General features: G+C 41.3%; 1 long non-coding RNA gene across 11 annotated transcripts in view; it reads left to right on the top strand.

Moving 5' to 3' along the window:
• LOC112989528 (uncharacterized) overlaps positions 1 to 25,321 on the top strand; it is a 35,622-nt gene that overhangs the window by 2,790 nt on the left and 7,511 nt on the right. For 3 of the 11 annotated variants that reach the window (XR_010390902.1, XR_010390908.1, XR_010390898.1), the window contains 2 exons: positions 32 to 187; positions 825 to 6,758. This is a non-coding gene — a long non-coding RNA (uncharacterized LOC112989528). Of the gene's footprint in view, positions 1 to 31; positions 188 to 824; positions 6,759 to 14,369; positions 14,633 to 15,241; positions 15,342 to 17,156; positions 17,231 to 17,436; positions 17,609 to 25,321 lie in introns of those variants that run through there. The other 8 variants (XR_010390905.1, XR_010390899.1, XR_010390903.1 and 5 more) reach the window with 7 other exon arrangements.

Below are 25,321 nucleotides of genomic sequence, written 5' to 3'. Positions count from 1 at the left end.
GCGAGGTTGTTCTCCCGTCTCCTTTTTCCAGGCAGCTTTCCGAGATGAGGTGCCAAACGCGCCCTGGCAGGACTCGCCGCCCGCGTCGAGGCCCGGAGCCGCCGGTGTCCCCGTGACGGCGAAGCCCCTCGGCCGCTGGGCTCGTCGGGCCTGGGGGACCGCTCGCCCCGCGCTTGGCAGGTGGCAGGTAAAACGCGCTTCGTGCGTTTAGTGCGGTTCCCGTTCATCCCCGCGTGCGGGGTCGCCGGTTTCCATGGGCTCGTTGGCCTCCGCCTCAGGTGGCCGACGAAGACCGAGGGCCGCAAAAATCCGTAGGAGTTGTTCGAGGCGCTTGGTGTCCAGCGCTAGTAAAAAAAATGAGAATTGCTGGGAAACAGTCTGACTCGCCGAAGTATTTTGCAGTGTTGGGTGGGGGTTTCCTTGTCTTGTTCTGTTTCACCTGCATCGTTTGTGGATAAACTGTAATGCAGTGGAAAACTAAGCGCAAATTCTGCAGGAGTGTGTGTGAGTTGGGAGAAAGGTCAAGCTGGATCCAGCTTAAGGTAAAAACAAATGTAACCTGTAGTTGGTATCACAGGTATTTTGCAACAGGCTAATATTTTTGTGCTGATTTAGGACCTCTTATAACTTAGCTGTTAGAGCCCTTGGATTTCTGCTTTGTCTGTGGCATGTTCTGCCCTTGGACAAGTCATTTTGCTTATTGTTCTGCAGCACTGGCTTCACCAGAACTAAAGTTAGGGCAATTGGTTTAAAACGTAAAGTGTTTAGGACTTCTGGATTAACATGAATTTTACTTTTGCTCTATTTCAAATTCTTCTTTTCAGGCGTGAACACAAGTGGCCCTTGGGCTGAGGCTTCACAAAGGAAGGTTTGGTCTGGAGGTTTTAATGGCACAGGCGATGACCTTTGGAAAAAAGCTTTTATCATGGACACCAAGTATCTGTAAGAATTAACTAAACCAGCATCATTTAAAAAAAAAAAGTTTCTGAGAATGCAGAAATGTTTTCCTCTTCGAGAGCAAGTTGTAAGTTCAAATTGTATTTGAATATATAAAGTTGTATAAAGTTGTAAATTGTTCTCCTCCAAAATACTGAGTGAAATTTATTCAAACAAAAAAAAGTTTGAAGGTGTTGACTTCCTCTCTGCCCCATGCATGCACACGCTACTCTTATTACAGGAATTTTAGAAGTCTTGAAAACTGTTGGGAGAACTGAAATGAAAGGAAATGTTCCAAAGGCTAAATATCTAAGCAGCCCATCACAGTGGTAAATACATTTTAAATAACATTTTTGTGGGTACAGCTTTCTTAAAATAATTTTTTAAATCTCTGGTCAGTGAGTTAGTTATTAGATGTAGGATAAAAGAAAAAGTAAATCAGTTTAAAAGATTGATATGATTATGCCATTTAAATTAAGGATTCAGTTTTTTTCCTTTAATAGGAGAAGAAACTGTTGCATCTTGATGAAGCAAAATTAAGCCTTAGTTGAGGTATTTTTTTATTATGCATTTTCATGAATAAAGCTGTCAGCTCTATCTGTTATAGACATCGTTAATGGGAAACACTCTGTACTAGCAAAATATATGGAATTCTGTCTTGTCAGAGTCTTAACAGCTGGGCAGCAAAAGTTCTGCTTATAGTGGTGGGAAACTACTTTTTAGTTTTCCCTGGTTAGTCTCCCATTGGAAGATGAAAATATTCTCCATTCCTATTGGTATGTTCCGGCTTTTCAAACCTTGAGTATAAAGAAGTTAATGCTGTGAGTGTAAGATTCACTACAGTTAATGTTTGTTTTTGTACATAGTTCCCATAGTTGTCCAATTTCCTCATTATTCAAAATAATCTGTAAATAACTATGTAGATGTTGAATTCTAAATGCAGGTTTGCATGTAGAAGCTGGCCATCATACTTCAGCATCCTGGGCCAAAATTTAAAATATTAAAAATACTCATTCTAAAAGATATTGAAGCTCTTCAGTTATTGCCGGAACTGAATTAGGTTTTCAAGTGCTTCTATATGATTATCTTTTAGATATGTTCTGATCTAGCATTAAGAGCTATTTAGTGTTGCTGCTGGTTTGATCAATTAGGTGATTTCAGGTCACTTCATCCAGAATTAGTATTTTGCTACATAGTTCTGTGCATGCTTTCTGGTGGTGGATGTTGTTTTTTAAACATGAAATACTGCAGTCTTACATCAAGTTTTATATGAAGGTCAGCTGGACCCTAAGTATATGGTTCATACTGTAGAAGCCAGTAGAATTTCTCATGTCAGAAAGTTACTGGGTAGTTGAACATTTGCTGAAATGAGCTCCTGACTGGCTTTTGTGGCTTATATCAGCTGATCTACAAAGGAGTATTATTTGTCCCTACTGCATCTAAACAATGCGTTCCTTCATTTTTTTGTGTAGCATCTTCTTCAGTCATTTCTTGTGTATGTAGATACGGTAGCTGGAAAGAGAAGACTCTGCTCTTAAATTGCTGTTCTTCCTTGCCCTTACCCCCCAGTGTAGCTGGATAATTGGTCATTAAGGGGAATTTACAATGATATTGATCACAGGTATCGAGGAATGCTGGGGAAACGGAACAAAAATGCGTGTAGGGAAACTATAACTAAGTTTTCTGACAACACAAATTTACACTCTGAGACCCTTAAAATCAATATGGCAGTGCTAGAGACAGAATGAAGAAAAAAAGGAAAATAAAAAGCTGAAGTCTTTGGGCAAATAAGCACTGGAGCTTAGCACCACTTTAAGAGGCTCAAATGTTTGTACTGTGCCTTTTGTCTCTAGTTCACTTGTTTAAGTCTATCCCAGGTCAATACTGGTTAGCAAGGTACAAGCAGGAGGGTCAGATTTAGATCCAGAGATGTTCTTGTCTGCTGTTATTTGCTCAGAGTTTTTGATGTAATCAGTCCTTCGAGGGAGTTAGACAAGTTCAAAACAATATGATTTCTAGTGCTGACTTCTGGGACTGGTATATAATTGCTCTGACATATGAATGATTCCCATTGGTTTCTGTATTAATTGCTTGCAAATACGGCATAGTTGTGTCATAATGTTCTATTTTCTTGTTATGTTTCAGATAAGAGAATAATATACAACTGGGAAGCTCAGATAAGGAATGCAGAAAGGTTATTTAAAGCAATATATAGAATGGGAGGGAACTACTTTAACAAACTAGGTGAAGAAGGAATTAATTTGTATATGGAATGAACTAATATACTGTAGTCTGTTCTGCAGAAATACTCTTAAACTTGCAAGATCATATATAAGGAGGAAATAAGATACTCTGCACTATTTTGATTGTCATCTCCCTGGCATTCCAGAGGGAAATACTGGCAAAAAAAGTACAGTGAAAGAGGGATCCATCCAGTGAAAAAAAATGAGACAAGATTCTGATTTTTATTTATTAATTTATTTTAAGACCTAAGTCCACTACTGAGGAATAGCATGACTGATTGTTTCAAGTTTCCTTTTGTTATGCTTCAGGCTTTCTTGGAAAAAACATTTTCTCTGCATCTCATTTTTCCCTCTCCATAATGTGGGGATACTATGTAAAAACACTCTATTCAGTGAAATTTAAGTAAATATGGGTAAAAAACATTTTTCAGGATTCTATACAGAAGGCAGCATGTTAATGAAAAATATTTTTAAGTGAACGTAGCGTTACGATAACATTGCCTAGTCTTCCTACGTTTCTCATTACAATTTCCTACATTTCTGTACACGTAGGTTATTCTCTGGGCTATATGAGCTAGCAGTACTATTTTGGGGGGGGGATTTTTTGTTTGTTTGTTTTTTCCCTGTTCCAGCAACAGCACACCTTTCTACCTCGGGTGCCTAAGCTTTTTTGTGGAAGTATTGTCACCACTGCCAGCTCAAGGCTATCAGGGCTGTGTTTGGCTGTGGTGCTAGGGGTTTGCCATCACTGGTTTATTTCATGTCACATCCATAGTGCCTATTGGTAGTATTCCGTGATTTAGGAGAAGAATGTGTACTTCATCAGTTCTACATTGAAGATGTGTACCAGGAGGAAATAAAGCAACGGTGTCATCTCAGGTACTGGTTTCTCAGTCTAACAGTGCTCCTCCCATTAATTGTCTTTAGCATGCAATTATACTATTTCCAGTAAATGTCAAAACTGCCCTTTTTTCCAGAGTTTAGTGTAGGATGCTCTCTCTCTTTTCATCTGCACAATATCAGGCAGGCCAGTGAAGCCTAAAAGTTCATAATCTTTAACAAAAGAAGGGAAGAAATGAAGTTGCACATGCTTTCGCTGGTCTGTAAGAATAAACCGGTCAATATCTATTTGTAAACCTTCCACAACTTGTACACCTTTTTTCTTTTTTAAAAAGTTTTCTGCAGTGTTTTGCACTACACCATCTTTTTCCTAGTTTTCTGTTGTCAAATATGTTTTCTGTTTCCTGCCAAAACTGTTTGTTGTGCTTGTGGTGGACAAGATTTGGATTTAGGACAGGATTTGGATTTTTTTTTTTAAACAGATGCATTGTATATTGTCCCTTTTTGTGAAAAGAATATGTAAGAATCTTCATTAGATTTATCCTTTGATGTTCTCTAGGTAACCAAATCATTCTTCATGTAAATTGGCAAATTTCTTTGTATTTCTTTTCTGAAGCATTAATCATTTCATTATTATGAAGATAGGCTGATGTCATCACAGATAAGTGCTTTTTCTATGGCTGTGATACTTTATATCATTATCATAAAGATTCCCCTACAGAGTTTAACCAATGAAAAACATTTATGTGGTTAGTGAAGAGCAACAGTTCCGGATTTCTGTATACATATTGCATATCTTGTAACTGAGTATTTGGCTATTCTCACTGCTGTTGATCTTCCAGGCCTGTGAATGTAGCTGAAGCTAAAATAGTCTTATGGTTTAACTAGGACTTCAAAAAAAACTCTAAGCAATATTTGACTGGTTCTACTCTATCTGGGGAGGGGGGGCGGAAATGTACTTACAGGTTTTATATCTTACGCAATGGTTAGGTTTTGTTCCTTTGAGGTACTTTCACTGAATCAGAGTGTATATCTTGCTTATACTCAAAATAAGAAGCACCTACTGTAGAAAGGGTGTATTGTACTAAACTTGCCGTGGTAGATGTGAGTGCTTTCAAGTCTGACAGTTTAAGTAGTGAAGATGAAAGTGAGGACAGTTCTTGGGCAGGGGACTTCAAGAGGAATGTGATTCATAGGACACAGTTACCAGCGTAATTACCAGTGCAGCTGCTGTAGTAACTTCTGCCAGTACTTAAAAAAATCTGTCATGTCCAATGCTCTATTGGTTGTAGTGTGAGTGATAAAGATGGGAGCAGCAGAAGTGTAATATCTTGTTCCACTTGCCAGCTTCAAACCTGTCTGAGCGAGTGGAGCTATTTCTGCTAAGTTCGAAACTGACATCAAAGCTTTGCAGGATTTCCTGGAGTGTTGGGCTGCACTGAAATTTTAGAATTGGAGATGGCAAGATTTGTTTTGCTTTGTGTTTTCTATAAATAAAAACAAAAGGGCTGAGATTCAGGTGGACTGAATTTTTTTGATAATTAGTCAAATTTGGCAAATAAATTAAGGCAAGAAATAAAGAACCTTAAATATAAACACCATTATGGCACTTTGAATACATGATGTTTTATTTCAGTAGTACATTTATTTCTGTATTGTAATGAATAGGAGTTTTCACCTTTTTTTATGATGATACTTTCTATTTGTCACTTCCTTAAAATGTAGGTCAAACTTTTGAAGTATTAATATTTTTTTTCCGATTGTGTTGAGTGAAAGATTTCAGATCTGTTCCAAAATAGAATTTGGGGGTAAAGAGATCTTGGAAAAAAAGGAGGGGAGGGAGGAAATAGTCTGCTAGACCCAGGCTGCTTTAATACACATTTTTAGTTCAAATGAGAAAAAATATGGGGGGGCACTTTTGAAAGCAAATATAAAAATATTTTTATATTTTCTCTCATTAACATATCATGCATCCTCAACACTCATGTTTCCAGCACACTAAAGATAAGTGCAACTTCTGCTTAAGGTGAATTGCCAAAAGTTGTACAACAGGGTAGCATTAAAGATGGCTCTAGAATTAAGGAACTCTGAATTTTATAGGCAGAGCAGATCTATTTGACTGTCTAGCCCCTGCATCTGCATTAACATCATAAAATTTCATCTGTGCAATAGAAATAGTTATTCACGCGCACATACGCACATGCGCACACATACACGGAAACCTTCCCGATTTCATTGTCTTCCTCATACTCTTCAAGGAATTGCACGGTCTTGCTCTTCTCAGCCTTTCACTTGTCTGTCACTTTATTTTGTCATCTCCACCTCCCGTTTCTTAAGAATTTACCTCCTTTATTTTGTTTGGCATTCTTGAGTAAAGGCTTTGGCAGCCTGATTCAGGAGAGAGGTAAATAGGAGTCAAGAGTTCCTGTATACCAGGTTATCACAAGATTGTTACTTGTTTCGTGAAAATAGTCTGTAAACATTCCCGACTTGTTTCCCCCGTTGATTGCTGTAGTACAATTCTTACAGACTTAAATTCAAGCAGAATATCGATCCTACAGTAAAACTCTAGAACTGAGCTGTGCTATAGAGCAAGAAGACTCCCTGTGCTCCTCCGAACACTTCCCAGCTGCAGACAGAATGGTGGTAAGTCATTTAGCTCATCTGTAGCTTTCACATGTCTGACATATATATGTATGCACTGGGGCTCAGCCCTAATAAAGTGACCTTTTTGTGGAAGATATCTTGAATATTTTATTTGTCACAGATGTTTATCGGTTTGTCCTAACAAAATGATGAGTGACGATTAGTTGAAACAACCTGGCTACTAGCTTTGGTGTTGGTTCTGCTATGTGTGTGCTCTGCTCAAACGGAGAATAGCCTCCATGGAGATGGAAGGTGTGTTGACTTGGCCCTGGTAACACAGGCAAAGGCCTGAATGGAATATGAGAAGGAGGGTGATATTTTAATGCATTTTTAATGGCATGTTCAAAAATCAGATTCTCTGCAAAATGTATTTTGCCCCAAGTTGGTGGGAGGGGAGGGCAGGGTGTCTTTTTTTTTTTTTCTTTACAATAAAAAATCCGAGCCTGAAAATGATAGCTTAATCCTTTTCCCATGCCATCTTCTGGCCTTTTTTTCCAATATGGAGACCAGGGAGGAAACTGCTTATTTTTTAAAGTAATCTTTTTTTAAAACCTATAAACAAAACTAGTTTTAAAAAAAGTACAATTTCAGCTACTGTAAGAAGCAGTCAGCTCATCTGAGGTTTTCTTTTCCTCAACAATTAACTCTTCAGTGTCCAAAGCAGGTTAACAAATAATATGTTTTAAGTCACTTAGTTTCTCTGCTTTTCTTACTTTTTTTTTTTTTTTTTTTTTTTTTTTTGCGTAATGCAAAGGCTTTGTATGTTGTTCATCCACCACTTTTTACGCCCAGTTACATAAATAAATTATTCCACTGTTAAACTTTAAGGTCAGTCACAGGTGACCAGAGGATAAGAAACTTCTGTTTTAGCCAGCTCTCTGAGAAAGGGGTTTGTAATATTTCTAATGCTCCAAGAACTTGTTGAGCCAGAGACAGATCCAGCCAATAAAGGTGTTAACCATGAAAAATATTCATGAGATGTGCAAACTAGGAGTAAGATTTGCATCCATTTTGTACATGGGTAAGTTCAGGTGGAGTAAGTGATATGTACATCCTGTGGGAAACAAAGATAGATTAGAACTTAATCCTAACTGACTGTTAAGTTAGCCCTGCTACCCATCCCAAAATACTTGGTGCTTTTTAAATATGCAGTCTAATCTTTGAGTGTACGGTGTCTCTTCTATCATTTTTATGCCCAGTTATAAAAATAAATGTGGCTACTTCTAAGACGTACGGGATGAAAATGAGAAACTAATTTAACAAATTGAAGTTTTGACTTGTGCTGGAATGTGCAGATACTTTCTTTATTCAAAGACAGAATGAAGTGGGAAAGAAGTAAATTCTGTAACCTAGAAGTTATTATCAAAAACAAGTTACTTGTAAAGATAAAGTAGAAGGGATTTTTTAGAACCTTATAAAGCAAGGTTCTTGTGTATCTGCACCATTAATGCCTTTAAGGTGGAAGTGATGTATTGGAATAATGAACTGGTGCTAAACAGGAGGATGAACGTGTACTGGATGTGGCAACCTGTCTTCTACTACTGTTAATGGTATTATTACTATTGGCTTTGTGAGCATTTTGGTTTTGTCTTATATGCCACTTACATTTCAACTTCTACAGTGAGGATAAAGAACAATCTGTTAGTTTATACAGCAGCTACTGGTAGACATCAGACATGAGATCTGGCCTGCCAGTTAGTTAAAAGATAACAGTTCTGGAAATACTTGAGAATCCTAATCCTTTTGAGTCCACATCCTGTTGTTTTCCTTCCTGGGTGGTTGTGGAATTCCTGGGTAGCAAAAGTGGGAGTTCTGCAAACAGCCCGTGCACTCTGTGTCCTATAAAGCTATAGTTCACACACATTTTGTGTCCACTAACACAAAAGTAGCTTCGGGGATGAAACAGGACTTTGATGAAAATCAGTTTTAATTTAGTTGACTGCGCACTGAGGGCCACTACTTACCTTCTCGTGGAAGGAGGATTCTAATGCAGGAAGTGCTTCATATACCACTCTGCTAAATGGAGGCCTTTACAAAAAGATACATGTTTGTTGCTTCCTGTGTAACAGCCAGTTAGTTTGTTGTCGTTTCCCCCCCCCCCCCACACACACACACACAGGCACTTCCATTTACAAAGGAAGTCTTCAGTCTCTTGAATAGCGTACAAAACTGTTCAAGAACAGGTCTGAGTAATTGAAATTGAATTAGTTCAATCAGAGCAATTCCATTGACACAGCTGAGTTCTGTGATCTGAACAAAAGATTTTGCTTTAATTGTCTAGGAATTTATAAATGATGATATGACTGGCTTGTTTCCTGCCCTCTAGAAAGATGCAATGTGTCTTCAAGTTTATTGGTATGCACCTTATTTTATTTCTTGAGGTTCATGTGGTGCCTCAGCCTTTTTTAAAATTGCAGGTGAAGACAGTCTACTGGAAGACAAGTGAACATAGGGGGTTAACAAGTAACATGCTGCTAAATTTGGTATATGGCTCAGTTATCCATCCTGTTCTGAGACAGATGATTTTCCTGATAAATCATTTGAGATAAGAAAATTGTAATTCATGGCTCAACTGTAGTGATGTTCAAGTCAAAACCAGAACTTTCATTATCTTGGAAATTGTTATGGTATTTGTTTTGCTTAAATCTACTTACCTTTCTCAGTCTATAATATACAGTGGGGTGCAAAGCCAAAATAAATATATATTTATTCTCCAATAAGAGAACCAAGAGTCTCCACTGGTTAGAAAAAGAAATTGGTTCAATCATCTTGCTTTTGCCACTAGCAGTCATGCTCTTTGTGACTTGTGCTTTCCCATGGCATCTGCGACTGCTCCCAGTTCTTTTCTCACGTTCCTGCATGCTGCTTTGCCATGTCATCTTTGTCCCTCTTTTGTTTTTCTGTAGATAATCAAAAAAACAGAGTCTTGTTCTTGCTTCCTCTGTTCCTCATTTTGCATAAGCACAAACCTAGTGGTCAGCCCAGTAGTTCAGTTGCTACCTAGTTCTGTTTTCCGCCCAAACTTAAAATCTCACGTTGTCTTTCTTGCATTGTCTATGGAAATTAGGCATGAACTTATGCATCACACAGTTAAATCAGAGTTCCTCATCTTCTTCTGCCGGTCCTCCTTGATCAGTGGTATCTCAGTCACAGCAGATAAAGCAGCCTTATTTGCTTATCATGTAAACTCAAATTGGGCATCATCTTAGAAATAAGCTTCTCTCTAATCGTAAGTAGGGTTGTCTAAACTTTCACTTTCTTTCTACATGAGATCTCAAAAATGAGACCTTTAGCCAGCCACACATGTAAAACTCTCACCATCTGGTTAATCACTCATTTGAATATACTTTTCTGTAGGCTTGACAAATGTCATGTGTCACATCCATACAGAGCGATGCTGCAGAGGACATTGTGCAAGATAGTGGTTTGATATTTCATCCCTTTTTTGGTGCTCTGGTCTCATGCTTTGAATAGGAAGTATTTCTCCTTACCTCAGATACCACACAGCCTAACTTCCTATCGCCTCACGTTAGTCAGCCACCACTTTTGCTTGGTATAGTGTGCCAGGCTCCGTTGTCTGCCTGTTGCATTTCAAACCATTATTTTCAAACAAGGAGGAGTTCCCCATGAACATCCCCTTCTGCTTTTCTGTAATAACTATGAAAGTCCTCAGTTATTTGCTGTCATGCCTTTGGGACCATCAGTGCTGTTTTCCTGTTTCTTTGGGCCTCTCTGTCAGTTTTACTGTTGTCATTTATGTTTATCCTATCCCAGGATTTGGCATGAGTCAGAGGCTCAGCCTTATGGTAGAACATGTGGTAATCGGCCACCGAATCATAAGTATGGAAGGTCATTTGGTCCATACTTCCCTGCAAGGCAGAGTTAGCTGCACTTCGTTCTTCCGAGCAGATGTATGGGCTGTTCTTAGAGGTATCTGCTATTGGAGTTCCTGCTCCCCAATAATTCGTTCCACTACCTTGCTGTTCATAATGTTTAACCTGAGGCTTGCTTGCTTGCTGCAATGTAAAGTCCATTTCTTCTTGTATGGGTCATGAACAGAAATAAGCTATTTATTTTTTTATTTTTACTTTTTTTTAACATTTTGTTTAAAGTACTTGAAGATTTTGCGGTCTCTTTGTCAGGCAAACCACCTCTGTTTCTTCAGTTTTTCCTTGGAAGTTGTTTTTGTCAATGTCCAATCATTCTTACTGGTTTTCTGTAGGTAGTCTGCTTTTGATCCAGCTCTTTCTTAAGGGATAGCACTCCAAAGCTGAGTGTACACCAGCTGAGACCTGGGGTTATATTTGTCTTTCACCCCCATGTGGTACTGTTGACTCATGCTCATCTTGTAATTTCTCAACAGCCAGTAGATCCTATTCCACAGCGTTGCCATCTAGCTCATTCTTTCAGTCCAGTATATGTGTGGTTGAAGGAGCAGTAATAGAAAGTAGCTGCAGTTTTTCTCCTGAACAAGGGTCTCACTCTGGGTAGCCCAATATGTCAGTGCAAAACTTTTCTTAGAGGGAAGTGTGATCAGTGCAAGGAGCTTGCAGCTCTGGCTTGAACTAGAAACACAGAACTGGAAAAGATCCTGAGGCTGTTCAAAAACCTCTGGTGGATAGAAGCCATCTAATCTTTTCATGCTGGTTTGGATATATCCTTTCACTAACATTGTCTGTTAGGTTAAATAGCATTGCTTCTCTGATACTTATCCCTTGGGTATGTAAAGGGAGGAATATTATCCCTTTTCAGCTTTCACTTTTGTGAATGTCAAGTGAAGCTCCTACATCCTCCATGAAATCCATTACGAGAATAATCTTCTTTGTTCTTCACTGGACTCGTTCCTTTAATTCTTGCTAATAAGAATAATTGCGATTGTACTCACTTTTCTGGTCTATTCCAACTTGGGTCTCACTTATAATAGCAGGAATCTAGGTTTCATTGCTGAGTCTTGAACCTTAGAGACAACATGAAGAAACAAATATGTCAGAATGGTACTTTGAAGCCTATGGGTCAAGATGCTGAAATCCATCCTTCATGCCCACAACATCCAAGGATGCTGTGATGGGTGAGGAGCAAACTGTGCCAAGGTTGGACACAGCAAATCTCACAAGGGTTTTCAAACTGAAAAAAATGACAGCGTAGACAGAAAAGATCTGAACAGAAAAAGAGAGGAAAAACTTCTTATTAATCACTATCCATATTGAGTGTAGTACTACTGTTCTGGATATTGGAAAATAAAAAAATATTATTTGCTTTTGTCATATTTAAAATGAAAAACCCAGGACTGAGTGGTAGCTATTAAATATTGAATATTTCAAAAGGATTTTTCTTTTGCTGAGCATGAAGAAACTTCACTTCAAAATGATACCGGCTGGTTAGGCCCTATATCTTTGTGTGTGTGTATATATGATTCATATAAATAACATAATTATGTTTATTATGTATCTTTATTTTATGCACACGCACACACAGGTATGACTTGGTTTTTCCTCATACAGATCATGTATTCCTATTTCTGTTTAAGCTAAACTTAGGTCTGGGTAAATGGAAGCACTTTTTTTAAAAAAAGAAAAACAGAAATGCTATTACAAAAATAACTGATTTAATCAAATTGGCTCCACAGAATAGTCACAGCTCGCCCTCTTGTGTGCTGGAGTTGAGCATTGTACAGACAGGATCACAAATTCTTTGCTTATCTAGCAGCAGATTGCCTACTTCATCAGAGGTGCAAAACACACTATTGAACTTATAAGTTTTGATAATTTAGCTTTCTTTTGTAGCGTCATTCATTGCAGGGTCAGACTTCTTGGGTAACAACTGTACCAAGCATCTCTGAATGGAGCTCAAAGCACAAGCCTCCACCCTGCGCAGACTTAGGGGGGATCTTATCAACGTGTACAGGTATCCGAAGGGAGGGTGTAAAGAGGATGGGGCCAGACTCTGCCCAGTGGTGCCCAGTTACAGGACGAGAGGCAACGGGCACAAACTGAAACGCAGGAAGCTGTGTCTGAACATGGGGAAAAACTTCTTTCCTCTGAGGGTGACAGAGCGCTGGGACAGTTGCTCAGAGAGGTGGTGGAGTCTCCTTCCTTGGAGATATTCAAAACCCACCTGGATGCGATCCTGTGCGACGTGCTCTAGGTGACCCTGCTTGAGCAGGGAGGCTGGACTAGCCGATCTCCAGAGGTCTTTCAACCTCAACCCGTTTGTGATTCTGCATGTGCTCATCTGCAGCGACTGTCCAGGCAAATTCTGCTTTTGTGTGTGCAGATAACCTGTGCTTGTTTTCCTGTGCCCCGTCTGTTTCACACACAAGTTTATAAGAAGTGTTTATACAAATAAGTCAAATACTGAGATTATTTTTTATTAATTAGTATGTTTGTGAACTTTCAAAACACTCAAATATATATGGTCACATATATCAAAAGACCCATCTCTGCATACAGGTTACTGAAGGTAAGTACCGGTAGCAGGAAAAGTCCTAGTACAAGGAAAGTATTATTTATTGTCGTGAATGTAAATAACCTTTGGTTTTTATTCTGTGAAGTAAAAAAAAAAGAGGGATTTTGTTATATTACTAGCTAGGGGAAAATACTGAAGGTGGCTTTTTCCCCTCTAAAATGAAGACAGCAGGTCACCAATTAATTTGGGTTTTCAGTCACCAGCAAAACATCTTCCCCTTGATTTAATCTTCAAATTGTTCTAACTTTCCACCTTCCTTCTGTAAATACTCAGTACTTTGCTCAGCATCTCTGATGAGAAGGAAGCACGTGTGGGGATTGAAAGCTAGGACTGGGGAACGAATTTAAGCTAAAGGAGATACTATTTGAATAGCAATTTTTCTGCAGAGGGCTCCTTCCATCGCAAGTTCACTTTATAGTCATGGAGCAATGTCTTACTATCCAGAAACATCTAAACTACAGACACGGAGTGAGTGAGCAGAGGCAGAAGTGTAGCTACAGAGAATATTTCATTGGGGGGGGGGGGGTTAGATTTTTGCCAGTAGGCCCTTTTACTGAGTCTTCTGTGCATTAATCATTGGAAGTTTAAAAAAAAAAAAAGTTTAGGCAGTCCCCTTAAGTCTTGATTAGGTGCACACACATTTTTAGGGTGCAATCCGTCCGTCAGTTCTGCTTGCCTGAACTCACAGCCCGACTGCCTGTTCTTGTGGTCTAATCCTGTTTCAGCGGAACCCCCCTGCAACCGAAGGTGGGAACCCTCAGATTTACAGCGTAGATTTTAGGAGGAACTGAAGCGATATGATCAAATACGCAGATATAGAAAGGCTTTAGGCACACTGTTGTTTTTAACTGAGGGATAAAGTGCTGGAATTAGGGAAGAAAGACTCACGATATCCTTAGCGTTGCAGTCCCCTTTAATGTCTTCGGCAATCCCTCTGTGTCCAGGCAAGTTGGATTCCTCATGTTTCATTGGGGTCTCGATGCAGGCAAGTCCGCCTCAGCTCAGAGTGGTTAAGTGAATCGTTCCTGCCCTTAGGTAGCTTCACAGTTGCTGTCCGGGGATTCTTTGATCGTCTGCGCTCTCAGATCCCTGCAAGGCGCCCGTGTTTATCAGTGTAAGCCTCCTCTTGACAAATCAATTCTCCACGAGTTGTAGTTTACCGTCCAGCTTGGTTCCTTTCAGTGGGGCAATACAAAAGTCAATAGTCCTCTGTTGCTAGCTCATGCCAGCATCTTTTAGGGGTTTCCATCCTGCGTGGAGAGTGAAAGACAACAGGAGGATGAGGAAAAGTAGGTCCAAGCTGGCATGCTGACGGATACCATCACTTCAGCAGCAGACCAGAAGCTGTCTGTGGACTTCCAAATCATTAAAAAGGAGAACTGGAACGAGCCTTCCTGAGGGGGAAGCGGAGCAGCAGGAGAAGGATCCGTATCCTTGGGATTGCCATGGCCAAAGCTTGACCCTCTCATCTTCAGATGCGGTAGAGTCGTGAGTAAGTGAAGGTTAGTGAGCAAAGTAATGTTTCGGGGAGTCTTCCGAAACAAGCAGTGAATTAACCAGGCCATCCGCATTCAGAGCCTCATATACCAGTAAGAAGAGACTCCCCTACTTCCTAGGCAGAGAGAGTAAAACAGCCAGGATATAACTGCAGGAATTCAGACCCATGAAATTGTGCCACTGTGCTCCAAAGAGGCTGTAAAAGGGGGTGGTGGTGGTGGTGCAGCCTTACTGTCGCCCTTCTCCCTGCCCGCTCTCCCCAAACTACAATTCACTATAATCAGACCTCGAGATTAGGCAAACACGTGCTGCCGTTGTGAGATAAACACCGGGAAAGCCTTCCAAGAAGGGAGGCAGGATCAACTACCTGTTGGTTATTGAGGCCCGATAGTGTGTTTATTTCATAGCTGGAATTGTGGGGAATACCCTGTAATGGCGAGTGGGGGAGCAGAAGCCAGTTGCTTATCTGGTGAAGTTAATAGATAGGACTGCTTCTGGGTTAATCTAGCACTAGCTTGTCTTACGAGGCATTTTTCGATGTAATGATAACCATACCTGCTTTTTACTTGTTCATCATTAGCAGTGAATATATATATATTAGCCTTTTTTTTCAGGGTAGGAGAATGAAAATGTGTTTCTGGACAGCAGCCTCCCCTTCAAACAGCAGCTACTTCCACCGTGCTTTTTATCCTCCCTATTTACTCTTGCTTCAAGGTAAGCATCTGCGACCTGGCTGCCAGTGTGCCTGTAACTTAGCGCTGAAATGAAACCATTGCCTGATATGCATAGTCAGATATTCCAAAAACAACAACAAAATAGTCTTCTCCTTGTGTAGATGACTAATAACACAAATGACATTCACCAGACAGTCACAAAGTGATTCAGCTTGTTGCCCAAGAAAAAAGGCGTTACAGCAGTGCTTCCTTAGGATTACAATTTTTCTGGTCATATCCACTGCTGTTTCCAGGGTCTTATCTTATGTTTCTGGCTTTGGAATTCTCCATCTGTAGATTTCCAGAAACTGGTTTTGTTAATCTTTCTTGCATTTAGTAAACATATAACCCAAAGCAGACTTTATTTTGTCTTTTCCCTAGGGGATATGTGCAGAGAGCACAGGATAAGTGTTGCTAGCTATTCATGATTTTAAGAAGTTGAAGTGATTAACAATAAGCTAAAATTATTTGTGTGCAGAAGTTGGGACCAGGAGGGATTCATATGCTGTGAAATTCAGATGGAAAAAAAAAAACATTCCAGCTGTTTTTAAATTATAACATTAATTTTATTTTACAAAAATATGTTCCTAAGGTTTTTGTACTGAAATTTCTTTTTACCAGTGCTGTGTGATTTGAAGGTGCATTATTTCTGAGCAGAAATAATTAGTTTGACTATTTCAGGATGTTATTATTAGAAAATGTACATGTAATGTGATTTACAATCACCTTCTACAAAGTTTAGCATTCCACTGATACTCATCAGTGGCAGACCCTAGATGCAAAAGGATTTAAGAATGACGAGAGTAACTAGCCATAGCACTCAAATAAGCGTGAAAAGAAGGAACAGAGAGAATGAGCTATCTGAGTGATGAGCATTAAGATATCTCCAGATGTGACTTGTGTCCTCATGTCCCCAGAAAGGGATACAAGCATAGATCAGGTGCATGTAATACTCATGGAAGCATTAATCAGCTCCTAGACTCCTCGGTAGGCTGTGAAATACTCTCAGGAACATCCTGCCAATGAATGTTCTGATGATGAAGTGATTTTTAACTTGTCTTTCATTGGGGAAACGTGTTGTCGCGCAGTATCTTGCCGAGCAAGTTTAATGGGGTGGAGATTCTGGGAAAACAGGTGGGACTGGAAGTAAGTGGCACTGTTCTACTATTAAAATTGAGCTAGGCTTCTGAATAAAAAGCTGCTATTTGCCTAATTTTCTTTCAGAAGTTTTAAATATACACATGGGTCCAAAGCTGATTCTTTGACTATTTAATAGCACTGAAGTTGGTCAAGATGCAGACCATAAAGCTTTTTAAAAAATGAGGCGGGGGGGACACTTGTGGGTGGGAAAACAGGTAAGTAGAAATTTCTAAAATACATTTTTAATTCCTTTTAAAGTCTTATTTTTCCTTCATGTTAATAGAGTCTATCCTTGTTTCATTTTTTCTCTCCAATTCTCTCATTCCTTTGTGATCTATCATTTCTATGGATATTTCTCAAAAAGCTGCTGTTCCTGGTTGTGACCTATAACAGAATGGGAAGAAGTCATTAGTAATGTTGTTTTTTATTTTAATCTTTTCTATGATGCCTGAAAAACAAGATTTAAAAGAAACCCTCATTATTTTTCCAGAAATATGACTTCCATTTTTACTGTGGATAACCCAGGAATGGGGGCTGTGAGCTTTGCAAGCCATTGCTTGAAGGGGCAAGGGTTTGACGTCTCCAACACTGCTTCCCCCAAAGTATTTCTGTTAATAAACATGCATAGATACCAGGTAATTTTAAAACCCCTGTAGTAAAGCAATTTCCTTCGCAGGTCAAGTTTTGCTACCATCTCTTTCTGATTCTCGCTGCATGTACCCCATGGGAGAGAGAGCCTCCGTGTCTGATGTAAGATCTCAGCAGGCAAGACAGAATTGTTCTTTTTAAACAAAATGTAACCTGTTACACTTTCTTTATATACCCTAAAAACAAAAGGAGGATTCACAACCTTAAAAAAAATCTAATTTTTCCCCAGAATGGATTTGGAATGTTTTCTCTGTCTGAGCAGACCGACTGTCACTTTAGCTGTGCCTGTCTGTTCTCTGTTCCTGTAGGCTTTGTGCTGTCCAAAGACTTCGGGATGTTTAAGAGCCTTATTCCTGAAAGTACCGTGCATCTGAAACTCCATTCAGAAGTTCCTAGGGTGCATCCACACTGGAAATTTATTGCAGTGTTTGGATTAACTTTCAGCCATTGTTGAGAGAGCAGAGTGTCTGTACGGTACAGGTGAGATACCTTATGATTAAGCTATTTGTAGGTAACAGTATAGCCACGGAGCCTGGTGTCATCATTCTGGTGAGCCATCTCATGGTTCACTGTGGTGGTGGTGTGTTGTCTGTGGTCTGACAGTCACTGTGCCTAAAATTCATGCGACAAATGCCAGTTTTGGAACAAAACTGTCTGTAGGACGTGGAAGTGCTGTAGATACGGCAATGGTAAAAGCAATTCAGGTTCTCAAGAATGTCTTTTGCAGAAATCTGTGCTTTGTGGCTCCACAACATTTACATATATTTACCACTGCCTCCCCTCCAGCTGCAAGTTCCCAGCTAGCCAGTTTGGTATGGGCAGATAAATCAGTTGGGCTGTTTATAATGGAGCCAGCACTGCTGACCAGAGGTGCTTGTCCCCCGACTGGGTTATTTTTGCCAGAGTAATGCAAAGGAACTTGAGGGTAGTTTGAGGGTTTGTTGCTTTGCTTTCAGTGGAGTTCCTGAATTGCACGAGGGTCGCTGATGAGACCCATATTCCTGGCTTTTTGCTTTCCACAGTAAGTCTTAAAGCTCATTTGCAAGAGGAGGTATCTTATCCAGTGTTATGCACGGCCTATCCGACCACCGTTAGGGGACTGGCAGGGTTCCTAACTCGAGGAACACCCAAGTCCTCTTTCTGAGAGGAAAAAGGGCCCCGGGATGCATGTGGACCATAGCCGGCTTCGTGAGTGTAGAGCAAACATGTTATTCAGGAAAGTCTTGTGCCTCTGTCAGCCCTGCCAGGTGTGCCTGCCGGGTCCTGACCATTTCCGTCCTCTCTCCTGTCGCGCTTTGTGGAGCCTTCCCTCCGTTCCTGCACTTTTTATCTCTGTTTTGGTCAAAGCAAGCTCTCTGAGAGCGTGTTTTGTACCTTTGTTCCTTTGGTGCAGATTGGCCAGGAATTTAGAGACATCAGCAGCCTTGTCACCAACATAATCAAATAGCAAGGGGGGGAAGAGAAAAGTAATTCCAATTATTATGTCAAACATACAGTGGAGAATTTGGCAGAGGTGCAGCAACTGTTGGGGGTGACCGCTGGGTAAACTCCCTCTGCGTCCCACTAAACTTGTTTCCTAAGAGCTTCTAAATACCATCTGCTTCCCAACAAATTGTTTTATTTATCTATGCAGGATACTTCCTAACACAAAATAGCAAGCTGACCTGCAGGAAATTTCAAGTATAGGCAAATTGTTAGGGGTTGAGGCCCGAACGTGTTTGCTGGAACTAATGCTGTGCCTGGGTTCCTCTTATCTCGGATTCTTAGTTTATATTTGAGATCTGTGATGGGTTCATTTGAACATACTCTTTTCCAAGACTTTAAGAATGTCAGCCATATGTCTGTCATATATAGGGCTCTTTTAAGCACAATTTTGTGCACATTTAACTTTGTTTATAAGCGTTATAGTTAAGTGATTTCATGAATATGTTTATACCAGTATAATTACCCTCACAGCAGCAACTTTTATTGAATTAACTGTATTTGTTTCCAAACAAGCGTAGTTAGTTGAATTGGTACAAAATCTGTACGTAGACAAAGCCCTGCTTACTAATTGTACAGTATTGCCAAGGTAGGAGGTGTTCTGTAAGAGGCACCGTAAAACTCCCCAGTTAAGAGGAGACTGCAGAGTAATGACAAAACACTTTAGGAAAATGCTGGTGTAGAGAGGGGTGGGTTTTTCTGGTTGGGAGAAGGGGAGGGGAATAGATTTTAGGGAAGAAGTGCTTGGCAGACAATCCAGAGATCACTTCAGCTGTACCATAGTCAATAGAGTAGAAAGTCAAGACAGCGTAACGTGCAGAATGAGTCTCGCTGGGGCTGTCTCGATGGGTGATGATGGCACGTGTGAGCGCAGTGCTGCCGGGGAAGGGGCATCGCTGGGTGAGCGCAGAGCCTCTGAGCACTGCGGGTCCAGCAGTTGCTTGCAGGCAGACCAAGCAAGAGTCCAGCTCTGCTCCCCGCGGCCTGTGCTGCATTGGCAGTAGGGATGTCTGCACGGAGCTGTCTTGGAGAAGAACCTGGCCATTCTTCTGTCTTGCTCATCGCTTTCAGTAGCTGAGCATTCCCCAGGTGAAAGTGAAAAAGCGATGGAGAGAGATGTATGGATTGTTCTTGGGGAGCTGCCTCTGAATCAGATTCCTCCCCCAGAAACAGTGCAATACAAGAAAGGTGCATTTTTGGAGGTGGGTATTTCATGGAGGGCTTCATGAGCAGATGCATCACCTACAGAGAGGGAACAGCTATGTCTATTAGTGGGTTCTCTGGGTGCCCGGTGGGAAGGAAGAGGATGGGACACCTATTGCAATAGGCTGGTCCCTAAGCTTGCAGCTATCAGCATGTGAAAAGTAACGTAGGTACCGGCAGTAGCCCCTGGCGTGGCATTACACATCGAAGTCAGCCTTCTGTATTTGTTTTTCAGCTCTGTAAAACCTGCGTGGGTGCTGCCGCCGGGCCCTTGGAGCGCTCCCAGGAGCATTCCCTGTGCGGGGAGGCACCTGGCAGCGGGGTCGAGCCCGGTTCATCTCCTGGATGATACCTGGTTTAAGGGGATGTCCCTGCATTTTTTAAAATTAGCTGTGTTTTAACTGAACTGAAAGATAGGTAGGGCAGAGCCTAACTGCCAGCTCTCTTCTCTCAATGAGAAGAAGTTTTACTGTTGGGGGAAAGCAGTAAAAATTTCAAAATCTTTTCTCTGGAGTGGATACCTTATTCACTCCAGCTGTTTTCTGGTGGCAGGAACCTCTCGGGATCCAAGTTCTCACTGACTTCTTTTAGGAACTATACTAGAGGGGGTCAAAATACTTGTGTAGAAGTTTCCCATCAAAGCATCTGGTTTTTAAAATGAATGTGTTGATTTTTCAGTAAAGTTTGGAAACAGTATCTTCAAAAATTGAAACCATGTTTTGTTTTGCTTTTCCTATTTCATGTTTATGTTCCATAGCATGAAAGGTCTTGTTTGACTTTCAGACTTCTGATGTTACGGTTATTTTCAATGTTTTGAAGTGGTTCTTGTTTCAGTATTTCCAGCCAGGTGCCGCATTTGGAACAGCCCTGTCCGCCACGTAGGGAGCTGCCCGTTGGGCACAGCTACTTTTAAGAGTTTTCTTCCCTGTGGTCGCAATGCTGGTTTGCAGGAGTTATTGCCTGGGTATTCGCAGGGGGTATTTGACAACTGCTGTCAAAAGTGCTGCCCGTAAGAGCCATTTCAATCTGTTGCCTCCGGTTCTGACATAAGACCACCGCAGCAGCAGCAGGGCCTTGGGTGCCACGGGCTGGTAGTTCGGTCAGTCCGTTTTCTGCTCGGTTTTGAAATACAGACATCAAAGTGAAAGAAACATTTTAGAAAATTCATTTTTAAGAATCTAAAATTAAAATTTCATTTTCCTATCTGATTTTTATTTTGCTGGTTTTGCAATACTGACTTTTCATCCTGATTCAGATTAGAGAGAAACAAAGAAAGAAAGAGAGAAAGAAAGGAATATCTAGTATGTCTCCTGGAACAGAAATCCCATTTTAACACACATCCGTTTCCACTGATTTTCGTGGGACATCTCACATACATAACGTTAAATAGCTAAAGAAGTGTTAGTGAAATCACAGACATAAATTTTGCAATAGGTTAAAAGTGTCCTGTCAAAATGTGGATAATAAATTCTGGTTATAATGAAATTGTTCATAACTTTTTCAGGGGAAAAAAAAAAAGTGGGACTGCATTTTTTCCAAGTGATTTACAATGGCTGTGATTTTTAAGGGGGCTAAATTCACTTTTCAATTTAAAACAATTTAAAATGCATCCATAAACAAGTGGTGATGCTATGTTGGCCATACTTCTTTCTAATTAAATATTTACTGTAGTTATATATCTGGTGGCTGAACCAGGAACTGGGAAATGCTGATGCAGGCGGCACTAAAACGGCGTAGCTTAGGTCTCTGCCGACTGACAGCGCTGACCTTGGCAGGCCTCCCGCACCCTCGCACTTCGGCTGTGCCCCCCCGGCAGTGCATCCCTACAGCCCTTCTGGCTCGCGGGGGCTGTATTTCCAAAAATCTCTTGACAGGTAAAAATGTCATCTTTGAAGTCCTCTGGCGAGGCAGATTCCCCCTTGGTCGGCAGTTTGCCGTACCAGTGTGTGTTTGGTCTATGCGTCTTTTTGTCTCTGCTGTCCTCTAAATATCCCTCACTTAATGAAGGGATTTCTTTAATTACGATTTTTCTTTGTGGAATGGCTTGTGGTGCCTCCGTCTTTTGGTGTTATCAGATTGAAAGGGAAAAAATCTTTTAAACAATTTCCTGACTCCCTCTAGAGGATTTCTCTCACAGCCTGGAAGAGCTCTGCCGCGCGAGGAAGAGCATTCAGTCTCTGTGCCTGCACTGCCGGGTTTCCGTGTAGATCGCATCTTTTTCAGGCTCCACAGATTGCTTTTTTCTGTCAGTTCCTGCTAATGTCTCCTCGATTCTATTCCCACTGTTCTTTAAATATAAATGCTCGTAGTCCATTTTTCCTCAGGCAACATCAGCCCTGCGTTCTCTGCCAAACTGAACACCCCGCTGCAATCATCGCTGCCCGGAGAACGTCCGTTCCTGGGATGCACTAATTCCTCATGATCAGACTTTCTGAGACTATCCATCAAGCAGAAAGCTTATTTTAAACATCTTTTTGATGCCTTCTGTCCCACTGCAATAGTGAAATTTTAATGGAAGTTGTGAAAAGCGACTCGTTTTCATGATGGCGTCTTTTCTTCCCCTCGTTTTGAAGGGTGCACAAAACTTGCTGGTATTTCTGCAGCAATCCTTTTCTATTCCTGCACGTCATGTAATGCCACAGCTGATGAAAAAATGCCATTAAATTTTAACAGACTGCTGTGGTGTCTTTACAGAGGTCACAAAAAGAGTGGCGACTTTTTTAATATAAAATACTAAATGCAATTCATCTTGGAAAGGTGCTAATGTCGTGTCCATACCCTGTAAAGAAATATGTTCCAAGGCACTCTGTGTGAAGTGCGTTTCTCCAATATACATTTAAATAAGAAAATAATTCCTCCTATTCCAGATACATTATTCTATTTAACCATTCAGTAGCCATCACTTGCCAAGAGAGATCTGTTATGAGAATATTATTAGCTATGGTAGAAACAAGGAACCCTAGACTCTTGTTACTGCCACTTTTTTGTATCAAATTCTTTCAGGATCTTAAACTGCTGTGAATATTGACTAATAGCTGAATTACTGCTGCACTAAATCATTCTCAATTTAAAATAGGTTGCAGCCACCTCTAATTCATCACCTTCTTTCCTGAGAGGTATGTTAACCAGAACAATCATTTTAAAAGCAGTAGCTAACGATGGGCAATATTTTTTGGTTCTTTTAACATACTTGGAAGTAAATCGCAGTATAGATTGTGATTCACTATAGATTGCGAGTAACCTAGTACTATTAATGCTTCGGATTAGGGGTCAGATGTAGGGGTGCGTGTGGACTTCTCCCTCCTTCCCAACTCCCTCGTTAATCCTGTACCCCTACTCCGGTTTCTGCGGAGAGCCAGGACTTCTGGGGTGGATTCATCCAGCGGTCGAGGCTGCAGCCCGGAGCTGATGCCGGTGTCCCCTCCCCGGCCCGCCGCGCTCCCAGCACGCGGCACGTGTACGGCGAGGTGCTGGCCTTTGCGGGAACCGGAGAAGAGGGAGGCAGAAGGAAGAGAGGACGTGGGGGCCGAGCTGCATGCGAGTTCAGCGCGGCAGTGTCGAGCTCGGGTGAGGCGATGAAACCTGCCTTTGAAGTCACCTGTAGATTAGTCTGTTGTGGATTCACGCAGCGGTAGCACAGCTGATGAGTTTAAACCATGTCATGTCCAGGTTGCTCTTCTGACTACGTTTTCCTTCGTCTTCCAAAATGACGTAGGCTACAGGGAACGCTGGAATTGAGACTGGTCGCCTTTTAACTTTGACCGTATTCTGACAAAACTATAGGAGCTAACTGCATTTTATTAACATGCGCTATTTACATATAGGTAGTAGGGTTTTTTTGATCCCTTGGCCAAATTCTCTGCAAAAGTGTGATACCAGTAAATGGTACCTCAGGGTTAGGAAAATCCGTATGTGGTTTTCCTGAAGCATCTCTGAAGGACACAGACTTAATCAATAACAGTAGGCCACAGCGTTACAGCTGAAGCAGGTATTACTAGTCTTGCATCTGACTTCAGCTAGATACATTTCTCGACCTTAATTGCACTAAATTCTGATTGCAGTAGTTTCAAATTTGGATTCTGCATCCTAAAAATGCTTCAGTTTTACTATGTTACACGTGTGATATTAGAGAATCACAAGAGCACCAAGATTTAAATGTACTTCGTTAATTTTTTCAATGTACGGCTAAAACACATATGTGCTGTACTTTTTAGGCCTGATGGGACACGTTTAATGTGCCCCTCCATGCCAGGCCACAGGACTCAACCCAAATATGCATTTTCAGGCAGGATTGAGTTTTGTAGATACGATTTTGTGTTTGCACTGCGTTGTGCTCATGCATGTTATCACTGAGTTTCATGCATGGAAAATGCATGCGTGAGCTGCTGCTAAAGAGGCAAGGCCTGAGTTACTGGCTCTCGCTGCCGTGCGCTGAGCACATCTGGGGTTTACCGAGCGCTGCGCCGTTGCCCTTGGCCATCGCAGCCCTGGGAGGGCGGTGGTGCGAAGGGGGTGGGAAGCGTGGGAGCTGCTGGCGTTGCCCCCTCTGTGCACGCTCTGCTTTGCCAGCCTGGTCCCCCGGCTGGGGAAGGGGTCGGGTGCATGCACGGGTGGCAGGGTCCCCCGGGCCACTGCAGCCCACCTGGCATCAGGCGTGCTCTCTCTGCGTCTTGCACATTTAGGGAAACAGCCTGTCCGAAAACGGCCTGTCCACGGCACTCGGAAGCAGCAATCCGGCGTGAGCGCTCGGGTTTTTCTGCCAGGGGAGAGGTGGCACGCAAAGGCATCGGTGCCTGGCCCGGCCTCTCCCCGCAGGCTGTCTCCCGTTACTAATACGTCTTTTTAATTTCATTTTCTTCATTGCACGGTCTACGTGTTTCTTCAATTTATTCTCTTTTCCTTGAGCCACAGATATTTGACAGAATCACTGGTCGTAAATGAGAATCACAGAGGTAGCATGAGGAGTCCTCAGACAAAAGCAAAAGCTTTTCAATTCATGCTGGAATATTTTTTTTTAGTCACCATTGTAAATGCTTGTGATTGGCATGGACTTAACATTGGCAGAAATGTGTGTTAGGAGCGATTTAAAACAACGCTGTCAGATGTTTTAAAATGTTATTTTAAAGCTTCTCACTTCTTCCAGCGAAGGTATTTTGCTGTGTTCCCAAACCCAAGCATTTGCTTAGTAGTAGCGTTACAGTCTTTTGTTGATCAAAATAACAACTTACATGAAGACTCTTCTCATAGCAATCAACAGTTTGTCGAGAGTGATATCATTCGTGTTAGTTTGACTTCAGCATTGCGTCTCGACGGCGATGCGCAGGACCGCGGGGCGGGAGAGGGGCTCCGTGCATCACCTGATACCGAGCGCGGTCAAGGAGAGGGAAACGATCTCCCACCTTCCCCACCAACCTGAAGAAGCTCCTACATTTATCCCAAGCTGCACTCCTGCTCTTCCATATCGTATCACTTTTTAACCTTTGGAAGGGGCGGATGCAGAAGAGGTTT

The sequence above is a fragment of the Dromaius novaehollandiae genome, chromosome 10, assembly GCF_036370855.1.
Source record: "Dromaius novaehollandiae isolate bDroNov1 chromosome 10, bDroNov1.hap1, whole genome shotgun sequence".
In the NCBI taxonomy this organism is placed as follows: domain Eukaryota; kingdom Metazoa; phylum Chordata; class Aves; order Casuariiformes; family Dromaiidae; genus Dromaius; species Dromaius novaehollandiae.
The sequence above is the reverse complement of the archived record's forward strand: the minus strand, read 5'-3'. Positions and strand labels throughout refer to the sequence as shown.